The following is a 10,439-nucleotide window of genomic DNA, read 5'->3' as shown; positions in this document are numbered from 1 at the left end:
GTGTTGAGGTGTAATCCATACTGAAGCCTGTATGTAGTCCCTAATCATTCTCAGTAACTGCTTCAAGTTCTCTTCCCTTTCAGCAGGCAAAGTTCTGTGATCTGCATATCACAGGTTGTCATTCATGATGCCATATACTTCTCCATATAGTCCAGCTTCTTGGGTTATTTGCTCAGCACACAGATTGAATAACTACGCAGAATGGATACACCCCTGATATACACCTTTCCTGATTTGAAACCATTCTCTATCCCTTTGATCCGTTTGAACAATTGCCTCTTGGTCTATATATAGGTTCCTTGTGAACACACTTAAGTGTTCTGGAATTCCCATTTTTTGCAATGTTATCCATAATTTGTTAAAATCTACACAGTCAAATATCTTTGCATAGCTGACTCATAGTGACCCCTCCTTGAGTTTCTGAGGAGGTATCACTACAGAAGTAGATTGCCCAACCTTCCTTCCAAGGAGTGGCTAGTGGGTTTGAACTGCCAGACTTCTGGTTAGTGGTCAAATGCCTTAGGCATTACGCTATCACAGCCCCTGGTGAATAAAACAAACGGAAACATCTTTCTGGTTATCTTTGCTTTCACCAAGATCTGACATCAGAAATAATATCCCTCTTTCCTTTCCTTCTTTTGAAGCCAGCTTGAACTTGACAGTTCTTGGTCATTATAATACTGACACCATTTTTTAATTATCTTCAGGATATTTTACTTTTGTGTAATAGTAATGATATTGTTTAATAATTTCTGCATTCTGTTGAATTATCTTTCTTTGGAATAGAGACAAATATGAATCTCTTGTACGCAGGTAACTGTCTTCCACATTTCTTGGCCTAAATGAGTGAGTGCCTCCAGTGTAGCATTCCTTTGTTGAAATATCTCAATGAGTATTCTGTGAATTCCTGAAGTCTTGTTTTTCTCCAGTTCCTCCAGTGCAGCTTGGACTTCTTTCAGTATCATTGGTTCTTGATCATATAGTCCCTCCTGAAATAGTTGAACATTGAGCAATTCTTTTTGGTACAGTGGCTCTGTGTATTCCTTCCAACTTCTTTTGACGCTTCCTTCATCGTTCACTATTTAACCTGTTGAATCCTTCAGTTTTGTAACCTGAGCCTTGAATTTTTTGCTTCAGTTCTTTCAGCTTCAGAAATGCTAAATGTGTTCTTCCCTTTTGGTTTTAATTATAATGCTTTACTTTGTCTTCTCTAGTTGCCCATTATTTCATGACCTTTATTTCATCATTTCTTCCATTCTCTTTAGCTACTCTCCATTCACGAGCAGTTGTAGTTTCTTTTGACATCCACTTTGTTTTTTTCTTCCATTCCTGCATTTTTAATGATCTTTTGCTTTCTTCTTGTTTGATGTTCTTGAGGTTATCTCACAACTCATCTGGTCTTCATTCATTAATGTTCACTGCATCAAATTTCTTCTTCAGATGGTTTCTAAATTTAGGTGGCACATAATCAAAGTCATATATGGGTTCTTGTGAGCTAGTTTTTATTTTCTTCAACTTCAACTTGAACTTCCATAGCAACAATTGATGGTCTATTCCATAGTCATCCCCCGGCCTTGTTTTGACATGATGATATTGAGCTTCTCCTTCACCACTTTCCACAGATATAATTGATTTGATTCTTATGTATTCCACCTACTGACATCCACATGTATAGCCACCATTTATAGTCTTCAAAAAGATTTTTGCAGTGAATAATTCTTTGGTCTTGCAAAATTCTATCATTTGATCTCTAGCATCATTTCTATCACCAAGATCATATTTTACAACTATGGATGCTTCTTTTTGTTTCCAACTTTCCATTCCAGTCACCAGTAATTATCAATACATCTTGATTGCATGTTTTGTCAATTTCAGACTGTAGAAGTTGGTAAAAATCTTCAGTTTTTTCATAGTTAGCTTTAGTGGTTGGTTTGTAAATTGAATAATAAGAACTCTTCATCCTTATAGGTGTATAGATTATATTATCACTGATAGCATTGTACTTCAGAATAAATCTTGAAATGTTGTTTTTGATGATGAATGCAATACCATTACCCTTTAATTTGTCATTCCCAGGATAGTAGACCATATGACTGTCAGATCAAAAATGGCAAATACCAGTCCATTTCAGCTCAGTAACGCCTAAGATATAGATCTTTACATATTATTTGATTTTTGTCAACTTCCAATTTTTCTAGATTCATACTTTATACATTCCACATTCCATTTATGAATGTATATGGCAACTGTTTCTTCTCATTTTGAATCATGCCACATCAGCACATGAAGATCAAGAAAGCTTTACTCCATTACCTCAATATGGTCAACTCTACTTTGAGGAGGCAGCTCTTTCCCAGTTACAGTTTGAATGCCTTCCAGCCTGAGAGGCTCATTACTGGCATTTTATCAGACAATGTTTCTCAGCTATTCATAAGGTTTTCAGTGGCCAATTTTTTTTTTTTTTTTTTTTCCCAGAAGTGTCCTTATTTCAAGTCTGTCATAATCTGGAAGCTTTGCTGAAACCTGTCTGCATGGGTGACCCTGCTGGTATTTTAAATACCAGTGGCATAGCTCCTAGCATCACAACCCACAAGACACTACAGTACAACAAACTGACAGATGAGTGATGATAAGTAAACGTAGGCACCTGTGAAGAGAGAATGAATGTGGAAAATATTCCAGATACCAGTTAGAAGAATGCTAAAATGATCAAAAAATTGGCAAAATCTAGTGTGGCCTAATACATGAATTAAATATAATAAGAATTTGAACCCATTTATAAGCTCTTCTCCACAGACCTCACTGGTTGCTCACATAAAAATATTGGCAGAATTTCTGAGAACATGTTCTGAGTGGTAAAGACCTGGGAGATAGGAACAGTACCTGATGCAAGCACAAAATACCAACCTGATTGTTCTTGCCTAATGTCCACACAGAAACAATTTCTCAAATGTGATGAATAGTATAGCATCAAGTTTTACACTTAGGTAAAACTCAGACCCCTAGCCTGAATTCTTGAATTCCTCCTGAATTCAAACTCCCAGCCTCCTATACCATGAGAAAATAAATTCTGATTTTTAAAGCCACAAATTCTTGTTATCTATGTATGGCAGCAGTAGATAAATAAGACAGGCAGGTACTATGAAAATCTGAGTCAATGAGTATTCATTTACTATTCTGTATCTTAAAGACTATAATATGTTTTGTCCTTTTTTAATTGTCCTTTCAGAAAATAATAGTTCATTCTTATAATAATGAAAACTAATGTTTGAACTATTTTCATGTCAATATTAATTTTACATTGTCAAAACTTTAACTAAATGTTACCTTGTTGTTGTTGTTGTTGTTATGTGCCATCGAGTCGGACATGACTCATAGCAACCTCTCCTTGGGTTTCCAAGGCAGTATCACTATGACAGTAGATTGTCCAACCTTCCTTCTGAGGAGTGGCTTATGGGTTTGAACTGCTGGCCTTCTGGTTAGCAGTCAAGTGCGTTAAGCACTACACTACCAGATCTTCTAAATGTTATCTTAATCAAGAGAATTTTGGCCTTCTGAAATTATTCTAAAATACAGAATGACAACATTTTAAAATTGAAAATTGAAGTATTATATTTCATAGACTAGAGATATTGTGGACTAATAATTTAATCTAAAATAGAAGAGATATGATCTTTCTTTCATATTTCATAATTAAATAATTAGGGAGATAAGTAATTAAATTAGGCTACTGTCTTTACCAATTAGGAATAGTCAGAATACTTTCTTAGAACTTCAGAAATTTTTGATCACTAATCTAGCTTCTCACTATCAATATAGTAGATTTTATCCTATACCTGTTAGTACATACAATGTTTTTAAACTTTACTGTATTAATAATATTTACAAGGACCCACAAGAGACAAATTACTGAGAACTGGATCCAGATGTTATTAAAGTGTATAATAAGTGATATAATAACTGTTGTTGTTGTTGTTGTTATATGCCGCAGAGTCGGCCCCAACTCTTAGCGACCCCTCCTTTCCAAGGCAGTATCATTACGGAAGTAGATTGCCCTATCTTCCTTCTGAGGAGTGGCTGGTGGGTTTGAACCACCAGGTTTCTGGTTAGCAGTCAAGTGCTTTAGCCACTATGCTACCAGAGCAATCACTAATAACATATAAATAAAAGTCTAGATAAAGGAACATATTGAATATATGTATTAGTAACGATAACTTAGACTTAGTAGTTAAGGCTCACTGACATCATGGATTTTGAAGATAGCCTGTGATTTTACTTTAATATACTGGCTATTTGGACTGGGCCATATTTCGTTCTGTTGTGCATAGGGTCACTATCAGTAAGAACCAACTCAATGGCATCTATCAACAACAATAACAACAACAACTGGCTCTCTGCTTCCAAAAAGTCACAACTTTGAAAACCCTATGAAACATAGTTTGACTCTGCACCATAGTGGGTCAACATGACTTGGAATCTACTAGATGACAACTAGCTTATGAATTTCTAGAGGATTCAAATAGATTAGAATGTTCCGGTAGAGAGAGAATGCAAGAAGTATCGATAAGCTAGTACTATGTAATTTTAAGTGATACTGGTGATTACCTTTTCCAATCTATTAATTATCACAGACAAATCCTTGAAAGTTAAGAGATTTAACAAAAATCAAGGTTTAATAAAAAAATCCAGGTTCTAAGACATATGTCCTGTTTCTTCTTCCAAAGTTTTATTCTTTAATATTTCTATTAAGACATAATCTCCTTTTTTTTTCCCCCCTAAATGCTGTGGAAAGGTTTTTTCTTTCTCTCAAATTAGGAAATGATGTATAAGAAATTCTTGAAGGATGACAAGATGTTTGTCAGTTGAAGGATGTTAACAAGAGCTAGCCCAGAAGGATGAAGTACCACGTGGAGAGACAGGGCAGTAGGCCAGAACACAGCTTGACACAGCCTATTTGTGGGGCTGGCATAGAACATAAAGCTTAAGGATTGGTACTTCCACAAATGGATCATTTCCTTGCATTGTTGAAAAGGGTCAATTTCTCTGTTACAAGTAAAACTGAGTTTTCAACAGTGAGTGTTGCTATTTTTTTTTTTTTTTTAGTTTTAATAAGTTTGTATAATATTTGCACTGATATTTTATTATTAAATATTCAAGGTCTAAAACATTTTATTTTTAATAGTTATGTTCAAATAAACAGAATTGGGTCACTCATACAATCTGTAAGTTTAACTATTTTCAATCCATTCCTCAATTCATTTTTAAAATGAGATGAGTATATTATTTTTTATCTAACCTTTACATCGAATAATTAAACAAGACTGGATATGAATACGGGTTAAAAATATGCTTCTTTGTTTATTTTTAATTTTTAAGAACTGATACTTAGAAATTCAAATCATCTACCACAGATCAGGAAACATCCATTTTACTTCTTCCTTTGAACAATAAATTTATTACTTGGACCCTTTGGGAATAAAGAAGGAAAGCAAATAATTCTTACTTAAATAAATACAATACTACACATAAATATTAATGTTGTTATGTGCCGTCTAGTTGCTCTGACTCATAGTGACCCTACGTAGAACAGAATGAAACCTATCTGGTCCTGCATCATCATCACAATCCTTGTTATGCTTGAACCATATGCTGTGTCACTCCATCTCATTGAGGATCTTAATATTAATTAACATTGAAGGTGAATATTAACAGATGTCACATTTATGGAATTCATAATGTCAATTAAATAAAATGAGATTATTTGTAGTAGCACAAATAATCATTGCATGAGTGTTGGTCATAGTTTGGAACATTAAAAACTTTGGTCCACTGGAGTCTGATTAATCAACATTCAGTCATTTCAGGAGGTGGCAGCATATAACCAAAAGCTGATGGTACTGAAGGAAGAAGTCCAAGCTGCAGTGAAGGCATTGGTGAAAAATAAGCCTCAATGAATTGACAGAATACCCACTGATGTTTCAATAAATAAACACAGCATTGGAAATGCTCACTTGTCAATAAAAAAAAATATTGTTAGACCACTACCTGTCCAACAAAATGGAAGAAATTCCTATTTGTGCCCATTCCAAAAAACATAGTCCAATAGAATGTAGAAATTATTGAACAACATTATTCGTTTTAATGCTATCAAAGTTTTGCTGAAGATCATTAAAAAACCATTGCAGCAGTATATAGACAAGAAACTGGTAATAATTCAAGTAGGATTCATTGTTGATGTTAGATGGATCTTGACTGAAAGCATAGAATATCAGACATATGTGTGGATCATAACAAGTTATGGATAACATTGCAGACAGGGCTCATGTGGAACCTGTACAAAGACCAAGAGAGAGTTGTTTGAACTGAAAAGGGGGTATTGCATGGTTTAAAATAAGAAAAGTTTTGCATTATGGTTATATCATTTTAACATATTTATTGCATCTGTGTACTGAGCAAAAAATGCAAGAAACTGTACTATGTGAAGAAGAAAGTTGCATCAGGAGAAGAGGAAGACTCATTAACAACCTGCAATATGTAGATGACACAACACTGCTGCAGAAAGTGAGGAGGAGTTGAAGCACTTACTAATGAAGGTCAAAGATTATAGCCTTCATACATCACAACTTAAAGAAAACAAAAATCTTCACAACTAGACAAATAAGCAACATCATGAGAAATGCAGAAAATATTGAAGTTGTCAAGGATTTCCTTTTACTTGAATCAACAATCCACTGCCAAGGAAGTAGCAGTCAAGAAATAAAATGGCATATTACAATGGACAAATCTGTAAAAGATCACATTAAAGTGTTAAAGCAAAGATGTCATTTTGAGCACTAAGGTGTGTTTGACCCAAGTCATAATATTTTCAGTTGCCACAAATGCATGTGAAAGCTGAGCAATGAATAAGTAAGATTAAATAAAAAATTGATCCATTTGTATTATGGTATTGGCAAAAATATTGAATATACTGTGAACTACCAAGAGAATGGGAGCTCAGGTAGCCTGTGTAAGGCACTTGAATGCTAACCAGAAGGCTGGTGGTTCAAACCTTCCTCAGAAGGAAAGTTTGGCAATCTACTTCCATAGTGATACCATCTTGGAAACCCAAGGAGGAGTCACTATGAGTTGTGTCTGACTTGATGGCACATAACAACAACAACAACAACCAGAAGAATAAACAAATCTGTCTTGGAAGAAGTACATCCAGAATGCTCCTTAGAAGCCTAGGTGGGGAGACTTCATCTCAAGTAATTTGGAAATGCTATGAAGTGGTACCAGTTCCTGGAGAAGCACTTCGTGCTTGGTAAAGTAGAAGGCCTATACAAAAGAGAAAATCCCTCAACAAGATGTATTGACACAGTAGATGCAACAATGGACTGAAACAGCAAAGATGGTGAGGATGGTGCAGAATCAGGCAGTGTTTCATTCTGGTGTACATACAGTCAGTATGAGTGGGAACCTACTTGACCACACTTAATAACAACAGAGTCTGATCTGGTAAACATTTCACTTTTACTCAAACCACTCTATGATGGCTTGAACAGTTTGTGTGCCAAATGTATCCCTTAGTCGGTTCACTTGGAAACACATGACTATCTTATAGTCCACAATATGTTGCCCAGTCCTTATAAAATGCTGTTATTATCTTATATAAATTCATAATAAAGCATCCTTCAGGAGATATAAACATTTGTGATTAGGACTGATCTCTCATAGTTAAAATCAATACATAAAATATCTGGGCCTAGCAATGCAAAGTAGTGTAAATTTGGAAAAATTTTATGTGACTGGTCAATCCTTAAAATGTGACTCTGTTGTTGTTGTTGTTGTTTTGCCGTCGAGTCGGCCCCGACTCATAGCGACCCCTCCTTGGGTTTCCGAGGCAGTATCACTACGGAAGTAGGATTGCCCAACCTTCCTTCAGAGGAGTGGCTGGTGGGTTTGAACCGCCAGCCGTCTGGTTAGCAGGCAAGTGTCTTAGCCACAATGCTACCAGAGCTCCTAAAATGTGACTCTATTAGGGTTCAAACAACAACAACAACAACATGTTAAAATGTTGAAGGAAAGATGATATATTAATCAGAAGCAAAGGGGTTGCAAATGAAGAGTGAAAAAAGGTAAGCATTTAAGTATCCCTTCATGAGTGTTCCAGGGATATACATGAGCTGTTGGTCTATGTAGTAGATATAGTTGATTAAGGAGGTGGACACGTTAGTTAACTTAGCCCAATACTAAGTCATTCTTTCATCAATATTATTCATTACTCCTCCTGTGTTCTTCTCATTAAAAAATTATGTGATCTAGTTTCTCATGTGGCTCCTATTTAGAAAATATAAGGCTAGGATCTATGAGATTGAATATCTGGTTCCTTCAGCAGTAACAATTCAAACTGGAATCAATAAATTGACATGAAATTTTACACACTTGTCACACATCTATAAAAAAATCAATTCATTCTTGGTGCATTTTCAAATTTGAATGTCTAAAGATATAATTCTGGGAAACTCAATATGCACTGAGGTAAGATTTCCTAGGAGACTCCCAGAGGAACTTTCCCTAATGTCCCTTTCCTACACAAACACACCCCCATCAACTTTTGCAACATTGACCAAGTATCATTTAGAACAATGTGAACATCTATTAATAAAATTTTAAATTTTTCAATAGCAATTTATTGGACCTTTATAGCATTTGGAAAACTGGTAGACATTGTGGACATACAGCACCATTTGATTCAGAGGGTTTTGTTATTATCTAATCTCTAGTCAAAATGAACCTCAACAGATTGAATTAAATTTTTATATTAAAATCAAGAATCTTCTAGAATATCACTTGTTTCTATGATGTATCAGTGAGTTTTGCTCTTTTGCATCATTAAGTCAGTTCCAACTTACAGCAAACCTGTAGGTCAGAGTCAAACTGCCCCATAGAGTTTTGCTGGTTGTAATCTTTATGGCAGCAAATTGCCAGGTCTTTTCTCTTGCAGAACCACTAGTAGGTTTGAACTGCTGACCTTTTACTTAGCAGCCGATCACTGTAACCACTGAGCAACCATGACTCCTTGAAATTAATAAAATACAATTTTATTTGTTAACCACTGCTTTTGTTGCAATTAGTATAAGGAAGAAAAATAAAAATTCCTTATAAAATAAGTATGCATCATACGTTTAGATTCTTTTAGGTCAAAATCCATTCAGTACTTGATTTGGAGTAATTTCTGATTTTCTAACTTATATCTTTTTAAAGTTTTAAATTCTACAATAATATTATTTAAATTAGACATGTGATATACAGTCAGTTTTTTTCTAAGATTTTATTTAATGTTTACCAAAGAGTGTGTTTCTTTGCTCTTTTATAAAGGAATAGTGGAAGGAGGCAAAATACTAACAAACAACAGCAAAAAGGTAATGTGGAATGGACTATCAAGTGTGAAAGCTTTGAAAAGTACATGATATTTAAATGTATTGATCAAATTTATAGTTAATTTCATACAATTTTTCCTCTGGCCCCTCATGTGCTAAGAGTTTAATGTCAGCCTTACTCTTATCTCTTCATTCCTTCACTCTGCTACATGCAATGGAAGGATAAAAAAATAACATCCTCTGGGAAAAATATGAAAATTGTCTTTTGTACTTCCTGATATAACAAGAGATTTAAATGTTCTAAGTAATAACTTGAAAGGAGCTCTGGTAGTGCAGTGCCTAAGGTATTTGACTGCTAACCAGAAGGTTGGTGATGTAAACCCACCAGCTGCTCAGTAGAAGGAAGATGAGACAATCTACTTCTGTAAAGATTTACGACCTTAAAAACCCAATGGAGGAGACTTCCAGTAAGACAGCAGAAGCTATACAGACCCTCTTCAACAAAGAAAAGAGAAATCAATTGACAGAGGTACAGAAGATAATCCTGGAGCCTTGAGTTTTGAAAAGAAGTATACAGAAGTAGATTAGGCACCAACTAGTGGAAAAAACCTGAATGAAAACTGTGAGTATGGAGATGGTTGGTGCAGTGGATTGTCAGCTACTCTGACAGGACGAACAGCCTGAATATTTCCAAATGATGTTGGGACCTCAGAATTGATCTAAACTAATGCTGGCCTCCAAGGGCTTCAGGAACAATGGGACTGGTGGCCTATGACTTGGAAGGGAGAGAGCAAGGAGGGAGACAACCTGAGATGTGGACTTTCTGCTGTCTGGAGGGTGCAGTCATTTTGATTGTTCACAAGCAGTGGTCATTTTGGATATTTAAAGTGATCAAGGGTGAAGCCATTTTGAATGTTTACAAGTGGTGGGCAGTTTGGATTTTAAAGTGACAGCATTCTCATTTGGATTCCAGGGACCTAAGAATAGTCCCTGTTTGCCAAGGATGGCAGGGACACAAGGGAGGCTGAAAATGGGAAAGGAAACAGATGGTGAGAGTATAAGTGCTTTCAACTAGTG

This window comes from Orycteropus afer, unplaced genomic scaffold, assembly GCF_000298275.1.
Source record: "Orycteropus afer afer isolate SDZICR_OR568_19922 unplaced genomic scaffold, OryAfe1.0 scaffold00445, whole genome shotgun sequence".
In the NCBI taxonomy this organism is placed as follows: domain Eukaryota; kingdom Metazoa; phylum Chordata; class Mammalia; order Tubulidentata; family Orycteropodidae; genus Orycteropus; species Orycteropus afer.
The sequence above is the reverse complement of the archived record's forward strand: the minus strand, read 5'-3'. Positions refer to the sequence as shown.